The sequence below is a fragment of the Physeter macrocephalus genome, chromosome 7, assembly GCF_002837175.3.
Source record: "Physeter macrocephalus isolate SW-GA chromosome 7, ASM283717v5, whole genome shotgun sequence".
Taxonomy (NCBI): Eukaryota; Metazoa; Chordata; class Mammalia; order Artiodactyla; family Physeteridae; genus Physeter; species Physeter macrocephalus.
The window spans coordinates 150,315,318-150,326,541 of NC_041220.1; the positions used below are offsets into that span (position 1 = coordinate 150,315,318).

Here is an 11,224-nt window from a genome sequence, read left to right on the forward strand (position 1 = left end):
AGAGGACCCTCTTCAATCCACTACGTGATGTCCCTCTCTGTCTCTCTGTCACCTTTCTGTGGATCGCACCTTGTCCTGACCCCCAAGGAGCTGAGAGGTCGTCTCTGGCGGGAGGAATGAAGAAGTCTGCTATTCCCAGCACAGCCTGTTATTTATAGAGTGACACTGCCCGGGGATCACACGCCTGCCCCGAGAGCCCTGGGATCACACGTCAGCCTCAGACCTCAGGACCAAAGTTAAAACCCGCAGCAGTGGGGTGGGGAACTGGCATCACCGTGCCCGGGCTGGTCCTCCTCTGATTAATTAGGCCGGCGGCGAAATACCAGGTCTTGCGTCCCCGTAACCGGGTATTGTTCTCCCACGAAAACGCATCAGCTCTGCCAGAAGCTTTGCCCCAGTTCCTGCTCTTCTCATTTGTGTTTTTTCCCTTCAGGTTGGAAGGATACTTAGCAGTCCGCCTTCCCTGCTGAGTTCCTTTCTGGGAGCTGGGTCCCGGGAATCCGCAGCGCCTGTCCGTCAAAGGGACTCAGATACAAAAGGTCTGCTCGGGGGCTGCCGGCCAAACCCAGGGGGCCGTTCCAGTGCTCAGTGCACATTCAGGCTGGATTATCTCCGCTTTGGGGGACACTGGTAGACACCAAAGGAATGTGTCGAGGGCGTCACGAGATCTCACGGCTGGTGGGCAGAAAGCAGTGGTGCTGGCAGCGACGTGCCAGCCACAGCACAAAAGCAAAGAGAGACCCAGTGTATGTTTTGGCTGAGGAGCAGAAACCAAGGGTGATCTCTGCGGAGCCGGGGGTGACGTAATTGCTGGTTTCATCTTCAGCGGGTATGGGTTCAAGCCAACTGAATGACACTCAGGCATGCACGGAGGTGTCACGGTGATGGAGGAAAGTGTGAGAAACGCGGGGCATTTTCCTGCCTTTCTGGTAATAGATACCTAAGAAAACATGATAATCATAGGGATTGTGGTAAAGCCGTGTGCATACGTAGTGATTTCCTTTATAGGATCAGAAATCATGGAAGTGCCACATGCGCCCCTCCCCTTGGCTTAGACGGAATGCAGCCTTTTATTTCTCCTCACTTGGGCCTCCATCTTCAGAATCCCATCCCTCCAAAGGTCTACCCGTGCTCTGGTCCTCCCAGGCTGCTTGAAGATCAGCCGCCATCATGAACGACACCGTAACTATCCAGGACCAGGAAGTTCATGACCGACCGACTACTTCAGCGGAAACAAACGGGCATCAATGTCCTTCACCCTGGGAGGCAACAGGACCTAAGACACAAATTTGGGGGAACAATAGCCAAAATTCATATACAAGACCACACCAGATGTCATCTTGGTATTTGGATTCACAACCCATTTTGATGGTGGCAAGACAAGTGGCTTTGACATGGTTTACGATGCCTTGGATTACCTGGAGAAGAATGAGCCCAAACCCAGGCTGCAAGACAAGGCCCGTATGAGAAGAAAAAGACGTCCAGAAAACAGCGAAAGGAACTCAAGAACAGAATGGAGAAAGTCAGGGGGACTGCAAAGGCCAAGGTTGGTTTTGGCAACAAGACGAGTAAAGATTCTGCCGTGACTGTATCTGTGGGGATGTGAGCAGCCTTTTCATGAGAGGATTAATAAGCTGAGATCTTTTACATTGCAAATAAAAAAAAAGGTCTACCTGCAATCAAGTTGGATGGCTTTTGTGGCCTTGAAAGTGCTGACTTGACTTGAAGGTGCACACTCTGATCTCCCCACTCAGACCCGAGCAGATGTGTGGTTAGACCACAGAATCACCATGTTTTATCCCCTCATTCATGCCTGCGTCCATCCGCTCAGTATTTTCTGGGCACATGCTACTAAGAAGTTGAACATTTATGGAGGGTCAAGCAAGTGTAGGCAATGAGCTAGGAGCTGGGAGGAGAGAGTGCAGTAAGATACGTGGTTACAAGAGAGAAGGCATCCTGCAAGGTGCAGGCTTTGGGGAAGTAAAGCAGGGTGGCCTGAGAAAGGCTGGGAGGACAGAGGAAAAAACCTAGAGAATGTGACTTTAGACCCAAACAATAACTGAGAGGAGAAGAGGAGAAGAAGCAAAGAACATTCTGGGTGGAGGTGTCAGCATGTCAAAGGCCTTGAGACATGTATTAGTCAGGATAAGCTAGGTTATGCTGCTAAAAAAATAATCCATAAAATATCAGGAGCAAATTGCTACAAAGCTCCATTTCTTATATATATATATATATCTTTATTGGAGTATAATTGCTTTGCAATGTTGTGTTAGTTTCTGCTGTACAACAAAGTGCATCAGCTCTATCAGCTCTATGTATACATATAGTCCCATATCCCCTCCCTCTTGAGCCTCCCTCCCTCCCTCCCTATCCCACCCCTTAGGTCTTCCCAAAGCAAAGCTCCAGTTCTTACATCACAGTCTGATGGGAGTCATGGGGTCTCCCTGTGCCCTGGAGCTACATTATCTGGAACATGTGGCCTCCAGAAACACCTTGCAGGGAAGAGAGAGAAGGAGGACCAGTCCTGGCTACTTGCCATCTGCACCTGGAAATGACATGTGTGCCTCCAGATCACAGCTCATCAGGCAAAACTAGTCACCTGGTGCCACCTCCTTACATGGTGGTCTAAGAAATACAGGTGAGCACACGATATTTGGTGGGCTAACTGTCTAAGCTACGCGCTAGGAATGACTTGTACCCCACCAAATTCATACGGGATTGTATATCGCTGTAATGTGACTGTATTTGTTTGTTTGTTTTTCACATTGTTCACACCTATACTGCAAGTTTGGAAATGCATATTTTCAAGCAGCCGTACAAAAGTATTCATGAAGAATGCATAATCTCTGAAAACTGTGAAAACATCCCTGCTACCAATACATTTCCAAATACAAAACTGACTACCATATTGTTACTTCTGTGTAGCAGGAGAAGTTCATGTTCAAAACATATAAAATTCTTTAGGTGTGAATGGTATGAATGACGGTCTTCTTTATTTTTAAATTTCTTAGTCGTCTGGCATCCTTAAGCACGCAAGCCTCAAAGAGGAGGGTCCACGAAGGAACAAGGGTTGTCCTACGGCATCCAGTACAAGTATGGAACGCTTCACGAATTTCGCAGATCTGCGAGTCATCCTTGCGCGGGGGCCATGCTCATCTTCTCTGTGTCGTTGCAATTTTAGTGTACGTGCTGCCGAGGCGGGCACCCTCACGTGGCTGTATCTGGACATGGGGTTTTGCGGGAGGTAATCAAAGTTAAATGAAGTCATGGTTTGATGGGATCAATGTCTCACAGAGTTCTCTCCTTCTCTCCCTCCACTGTGTGAGGACACAGTGAGAACGTGGCCCTCTACAAGGCCGGAAGAGGGTCCTCACCAGGAACCAAGTCATCTGGCACGTTGATCTTGGGCTTCCAAGCTGCAGAGCTGTGGGGAAATCACCTTCTATTGTTGAAGCCGCTCAACCCATGGTGCTTTGCTATGGCGCCCGAGCTGACCGGTTATCTCTCACACCAGGCAGGAAGAGCCTGGCTACTTTGGGAGCTGAGAGCCAGACTGAAGGCCTGGGGGCCAAGAGAGTGAGAAAGAGTGTTCCATCAAATGAAGCTGGAACAAGAGTGGAAGCCCATGTCACGCAGTGTCACAGGGCCATTGTGACAAGTGCTTCAAGCGTAACAGCAAGAGAGCAGGGGGATGGCTTTTGCAGGTTTCAGAATCTCTCCCATAATTGCTCCCAGAGTGGATCTAGGAACCGTCTTCCCGAGGATGAGCAAGGCGGCTTAGGTGGGGCGGTGGTCATGGTCATAGAGGGAGGTGGGTGGGCAGAAGAACTTTCAGGAGATGGAGGAATGGTACCAAGAGATCGATTCTACGCTGGTGTCGAGCAAGAGAGAGTGAAGGAAACACCCCACCTTCCTAGCCAGAGCACTTGTGGAGGTGCCCTTGACCAACATGGGGGCCAGGGATGCGGGACAAGTCTGCTACTGGACGCCAGTCTAAGGGAGGGAGGGTTTCCAGCCAGAGAATCCACAACGCACGCCACTGCGGGTCCCTCCCTGTCACTCTGTCAACACTCGTTGTTGAACAAATGGATGAAAGCAAACAGGGACGTTAATAAAGCACATGCCTTCCCCGTGGGGTGAAGAGCTGAGAAGGGGCAGCTGAATAATTAGGGTTCGGTAAGGTTTACTAAAGACAAACAATATTGAAGGGAGTTTTGTTGAAAGAGGAGGAGTTGGATAAAGAATGTGGGAAGGGTGGTCCAGACAGAAGAAAGGGCAGAAGCAAAGACAGAGGAGTGTGAGCCAGCAAAACTCAGCAGAGACTCGTGGGTGAGGCTGCAGGTAGGGCTGGAAGCTGCCAACCTTCAGAGCGCAGATGAAGAGTCAGGACATAGAAAGCCAAGGGCATCACTTGGGAGAACTTCCCTCAGCAGAGTGATGGAAGTCAGAGCGATGTGAGTGGCTGGAATGTTAGAGAAACCCACTGGAAGCCAGATGGAAAGTACGCTGGAGAAAGACAATGAGTTAGGAAGCTACAGGGGCAAATCCAGGTGGCAGGAGCTGAGGTTGTGGATGAAGCCCAGGGCTGTAGACATAAAAGCAGAGAGAAGAGAGCAGACTCGAGGGATATTAAAGATAAGCACAATCTAGGCTTCATAGGATTAATTAATACCGGGCTTGGGAAGTGTGGCGAATGAGATAAAATTGTCCAAGTCCTAATTTCTGGAACCTGTGAATACGTCACTTTACATGGTAAAAGGGGCTTTGCAGATGGGATCAGGGCAAAGACCTTGAGAGGAGGAGATGGTCCTGGATTATCCAGGCGACCCGAAGTCATCCCAGGGGTCTTTAGGATTGAAAAAATGAGGCAGGAGCGTCAGAGTCAGGGAGAGATGAAGACGGTATGGTGTCGGCTTTGCAGGAGGAGAAGGGGGCCATGAGGTAAGGGATGAGGGCAGCCTCTAGAAACTGCAAAAGGTAACTGCTGGATCCTTCCCTTGGCCCTTCCGTAGGGAAGCAGTGCCAGGGACAAAGACAAACTGTCTTTGACACACATGGAGTTTGAGGAGGACATGCGTGGTAGGCAGCTGGATATTGGTCCAGAGTCCTGAAGCCAGATCTGGGCTGAGGATACAGAGATGGGAGCCGGGCTGCTGGATACTGGACTCCTGCAGGCACCCTAGTGCGCCCCTGTGTTTATTCATTTCCAGGTGGATCCTAGCACAGGGACGCAGGGTGGGCACACGCACACACACACTTATTTACCTCCCCCCATGCCATCTACATGTGCAACACGACTTTGTATAGTCTCAGAGTCCTTTCAACTTGGGCAGCCACTCACGCTGTCGGGAGCCACAGTCACCAGCACGCCCTACTGTCCAACAGCCAACTCGATCTGATCATTCACGCTCCTTGCCTCAGCCTTCTACACCTATGACTTTACAGGCCCTGAAACAAAAGACAGTCTGTAGGTTCTAACGTGGTTCTAATATTTCCTCATCAAAAAAAAAAAAAAAAAAAAAGAAGAGGGAGGAAGGGGAAGGGAGGGCTTTGCTTCTCTCTAGGGCAGGGTTCCTAAACTCTGGCACTAGTTCGAATCCAGCCTGCCGCTGTTTTTGTAAATAAAGTTGTATTGGCATAAAACCAAGCCCAGTTGTTTATGTGTTGCCTGTGGCTGCTTCCATCCTGCAATGGTAGATCTGAGAAATTATGAAGAGGCTCTACAGCCCTCAAAGCCTAAAATATTCACTAACTGGCCCTTTACAGAAACTGTCTGCTGATGGCCCCTATAGGGAATCAAGTCTTGTAGAGCAAAGAGGGTAGCCAGTTTCCTCCTCTGTGATACGATTTAGATACAGCTGTTTAGTATTTGCATGATTGTTATGATACTGATTACATAACCAAATAATAGAGAACAAACTTCAAGGCACTCACAGGTGCTGAGGAGTAGAAAGAAACAAAAAGGCCAAGCCAAGAGCAATGAAAACAGGCAGAAAGAATGAGTTCTACCCTAAAGAAGAATAAAGCACTGAGAAAAAATATCCACTTCCATAAGATAAATCTCTTCCCTACCTATAAAACGTCTGCCTGGATAGCTAGATAGAAGCTTCTACTTATGTTCAGATATGCCCAATGTGTTCAGAATCTATGTCAGGATTCTGACTCCAATTTCCTTCTCCAGCACTTTTCTCTGTGATGTGAAACCAATTAAGTCTGGCGTCTTTGCAGTTCTTGAAAAAGATTATTGTTTTAACCATATCAAATAACACCTTACGGGCCTTTTGCATTGAAAACAAAAATATATTCTCGCCTGAAAACATTGATATATATTCTACGACAATGTGGGTGTTAATTCTCTGTGTATACAGCAGCAACTTAAAAATGATTTCACTTCCTCTAAAATTTGATTATGTATTTGAACCCAGCCCACTCCAGCCTTGCTATGAAAATGGTCTGCTCTGGTGCACACATGTCTTTCTGGGGCATACACAGCATGAGAAAATTTCTGTATTGATGCTGGGTCAGACCTACAAATTTGGGTGATTTAATATGTCTCTAATTAGTTAAGATCTAGTGAATACATTTTCGCAGTGGTTTCTAATTGATATCCACGTTTGAGTGTATGTTATGTCAGTCCTGAGAGGTGGATGTCAGCTCAGAGATCTTCGGTAATAACTTTTTTTTTTTCCATTCTTTAGCTCCTGCTTTGTGCATGATAATACCCTTCAAGAATGCAAAACAGTACAGTAGCTCTTCTTCAGTGCCAGACCTTATCAACAATAATCTTCAGCAAGGAATTCAGGGAGAATTACACTTTCAACATTTTACAAGGTCATGGAGGTAACAGTCACATCCATTTTTCTTCATTTGTCTTGAACATTCTAACTGTTGTATACTACCAGGCCATCCCCATTTTCCTATTAAAATGCATATCAGGATATTGAATATTCAAGTATTATGGGGTAAAATTTTTTTTTCTATTTCTGGAAAATGGACCATTGGGATTCGTTATTCAATGCTAATGTAAGAAAAAAAAATCTCATTTACTCAATGAAAAGAAGAAAGTGGTCATAGACAAACGGGCATGGGGCCTGGGATTGCAGTGAGAAGGTGAAAAGCAAAGCAGAAGTGTCCACGGTACCATAAGGTTAAACAGAGGAGAGGAAGCAGTTAACACAGACGGGAGACTGAGTCTTTTACACCAAGGCTGACTTAGGCACATAGATGTGTCCAGCTGACTCCTCACGTAATAAATTTCTCTGCTCTCCACTGTTCTTTTTTTCAAAACTAAATTCTTTATGAAGAAAAATACAAAGTGTAATGGAGGGTGTAGAGAAAGAGGCCAAAATAAATGAAGAAATGCAGTATGTTTCTGGATGAGATTATTCAATAGTGTTTACATGTTATTCTTAAAATTAATTCTTATTGGAGTATAGTTGCTTTACAATGTTGTGTTAGTTTCTATTGTACAGCAAAGTGAATCAGCTGTACGTATACATATATCCCCTCTTTTTTGGATTCCCTTCCCATTTAGGTCACCACAGAGCAGTGAGTAGAGTTCCCTGTGCTATACAGCAGGTTCTCATTAGTTAGCTATTTTATACATAGTATCAATAGTGTGTATATGTCAATCTCAATCTCCCAGTTCATCCCATTTCCCCTTTCCCCCTTGGTACTTGCTATTTTTTTTTTTTTTTTTTCAAAATGAATGCATGTTTGACACAAAGCTAATGAATGTCACCATGGAATTTTTTGGTTTGCTTGTCGGGTCACAAAATTGTTCTTCTGATCATCTGGAAGAATAAATGTACAAAAGCGTCCTGGCAATTTCGGGAAGAAGAGCAGTGGAGGACGGGAAAACGAATTATCCCGCGTGTAAATCTGCAATTATTTAAACAGTGTGATATGAGAACAGCCACGGAGAGACTGATGGATAAAAGTAAGAGGCACAAGAAGAAACACAAAAAAAATGCACGAGTGTTTTAGACAACTTGGTACAAAGTAATGAATATCTGGGTTGGCTACTTAGGGAACAATAAAATTCATTTCCCCCTAATTAAACACCAGAATTAAATATAATTGTTAGGATGCCTACTTCCATTTCAGGACAGAACAGCACTCTCATCCTCATAATCAAAACATATGTTTGAAACATACTTTAAAAAAAAAAATCATAATTTTTTATTATAAAAAAAGATTCGTGAAAAGCTCAGAACACAAAGGAACACAAGAAACGAAATTCCAAAAAGTAGCAAGCTCCTTCCAGGAAAGACAAGACTCCCGTCGGCTTTGATCTTTGTGGAAGTGGTCAGGGTGGGAAGACCCTGTTGTAGGTGAGGGTAAGGAGGAAGGAGGAGTACAGTTTTAAAGCGTGGGGGCTGACGTGTTCGATGGGAAATATGAGGGAGTCCTAGTCTCAGTATCATACTTCGACCACCTGCTAAGTGTTTCCCAAGAATCTCTGCAGAGGAAAGAGATAGTCTGCCCCATGTGGGTGAGGTGGAAAGAGAGAGGAGATAAATACCAGGAGTTCTCGCCCAGGTTCAAGGCGGCCTCTTTCAGAAGGTAGGGATCAGGGCAGTGGATCTGACGCAAAGTGTACTCGGGCATGCCTGGGCTTCACAGGGTATTAGACAGCAGCCCTCCAAAGACAAAGGCAGTGTCACAGGGTGGGGGGACTTCTCCAGTGTGAGAGACAGAGCAAACAGACACCCCAAATAGCATCCTGGTGGTAAGTGGAGAGACCGATCTCATGGTTAAGAGAACTGGGGACTTCACGGAAAAGCACAGAGATCTCTCTGGTGCCTTACCAGTGCCAGATCCCCAGCCTGACTGAAGATGAAGTCGCAACACTGTCCTCAAAACTTCTGAAGTCAACAGTGACGTGAGTCACAGGGAAGCTAGTGTATTGTCCCACAGACCTCAGAAGGTCTCTTCTCTGCTTCCCCAGTCTCTCTTCTCTTTGCATTTCAGTTTGCAGACTTTCTATTGGAGTCAGAAGAGAAAGAACAAGAATGGGAGAAGAAGGAAGATTCGAAGAGATAATAACTGGGAACTTTCCAGAATCGATGAACGATGTTGACACATAGATGGATGGTGTTCAGCAAACCACAAACAGGAGAAACACAAAGGAAATGACACCTGACAATTTCCTAGACACAATTTCCTGAACACCAAAGATGCAGAGTGAATCTCCAAAGCAGCTAGGGAACAAAAAGACGTATCATACACGAGCGCGTGACATTCTGAATTACGGCTGACTTTTCACCAGAAGAAACAAAGAGGCCAGAAGCAATGGAAAGATATCTTCAAGGTGATGAAAGAATAGTGTCAACTTGGAATTACAGATCCCGTGAAAATATCCTTCAAAACTGAAAGTGGAATAAAGACATTTTCAGGTACAATGAAAATGTAGACCCACTCCACAAGACATGCTAAAAAATACAAAAATAAAACGTGTGCAGAAAGAAGGAAAAAATACCAACTAAGAGCCCAGTTATGGAAAAAGGAAAGAATAGAAAGCAAAAGTGTAAATATCTGGATAAATATAAAATAGCTTTCTTTAAAGTATCCATGTTGTTCAAGTGTCTTTTAATAAGTATTCACTGTTTAAAACAAAAATGACAAGAATGTTTTGTTAGATGGATAGGCTATGTAGCAGTGGATTGCAAAATAATGAGAATGTAATGGGCAGGGAGGTATTTCGTGCAATTATTCTACTGTAAGGTCCTTATGGAGTTTGTGCATATTTCTGAAAGTAGTATAATTTTTTAAGGTGGACTCTGCTACATTAAAGATAAGTATTGGGGTGTCTAGAGAAGTGCTTTTCAAGAGCTAGAGGGTAAGGAGCCACCCAGAAGCTTCCTTTGTGTCTTTCAAAGTAGGGTAATTTTGCTTCCTTTTTCATATTTCTCTATTTTCCAGATTTTCTACAACAAATGCAAACATTTTAGAATAAATATTTTCAGTAAGTTCATCGTCTTCTTGAAGGGCTATTTGTACCTTTTTTTCCCCAGAATTGAGATCCTTTACCAGCTTGTATATAAACTGTGCTCTTCTAAATGATTATTCCAGAATTGGCCTCGAAAGCAGTTCAGAATAAAACTAAATATTGTGTTAGATTCCCATAAAACAATTCTAATGGGGTATGTGCTAGTACAAATAGATTGTGAAAATTATTAACACATGTTAGTATTTTTTCTTACCACAGTGCCCCCCCATCCATGCGAATCATCTCTCTGTCCTGCCTGTTAGTCACTTAGTGGCCAACTCGGTTATCAGATCAATGTCGCTGTATCACAGTGCTTGTGTTCAAGACACCCTTATTTTACTTAATAATGGCTCCAAAGCACAAGAGTGGTGATGCTGGCAATTTGTATATTCTCTTATTGTGCCTGATTTATAAATTAAACTTTATTGTAGATAGGTACATATAGGAAAAAAACATAATACATATAGGGTCTGATACTACCCGTGGTTTCAGGCATCCACGGGGGGTCTTGGAACGTGTCCCCTGTGGATAAGGGATGACAATTGTATATGTAAATATACAATATATATACTGTATTCTTAATATATATACAATATATATGCCGTATACCCAACGCAATATACTGTATTCCTAATATATATACAATATATATACTGTATTCCATATATATATATATATATATATATATATAGTATTGCCAATTATTTGCTAGATTGACCCAATCCGTCTTGACTTTTGCACCTCTGCAAAGCACATTGATAAGAACGGACTTTTCTGATATTTCATCAAAGGCTTCCATCTTCCAGGGACACACTAGAAAATCTATTATACTCTAAGTTACCCAGGACGATAACTGGTAAAAAAGAAATCTCTCTGTACCCCACACCTTCACTCCATCAGAAACCAAAATAGTGCTATGATTGCTCTTATCTGACCTACTTTAGTGTCGAACCTATAACGACCTAAATTCTTAAAGTCCTAGGCTTGGAAGGAACTTTGGAGGGTTTTCCCAATCCATCCTCATAACTTTACGCAGAATCACACCTCCGCTGTGCTGGATTCATCAAGGCTACGCAAGGATTTTCCACCACTAACTTGGGGTTGTCTATCAGATTTGAGGAAGGTGTATGGCTTTTTATTTTCTAGTCTGAAAAGTAATATAACAATTTTATCTAATAACGCTATTTGGTTACGTAGTTATAGAGTCAAAGAAGGATAAAGCACAGGCCACTT

The 11,224-nt window shown here is 44.2% G+C and overlaps 1 long non-coding RNA gene, 1 other non-coding gene and 1 pseudogene across 2 annotated transcripts; 2 read left to right on the plus strand and 1 right to left on the minus strand.

Annotated features, from left to right (window-relative positions):
* The first annotated feature begins 499 nt into the window (after positions 1-499).
* Positions 500-2,063, plus strand: LOC114486640 (40S ribosomal protein S24-like; annotated as a pseudogene).
* A 109-nt stretch (positions 2,064-2,172) lies between these two features.
* On the plus strand, positions 2,173-9,928 carry LOC114486643 (uncharacterized). Its single transcript, XR_003680745.2, has 4 exons — positions 2,173-2,638; positions 3,012-3,244; positions 6,699-6,840; positions 8,974-9,928. It is a non-coding gene; the product is annotated as an uncharacterized lncRNA (long non-coding RNA).
* Positions 3,099-3,205, minus strand: LOC112062078 (U6 spliceosomal RNA). Its single transcript, XR_002890543.1, has one exon. It is a non-coding gene; the product is annotated as a U6 spliceosomal RNA (small nuclear RNA).
* Positions 9,929-11,224: the final 1,296 nt, after the last annotated feature.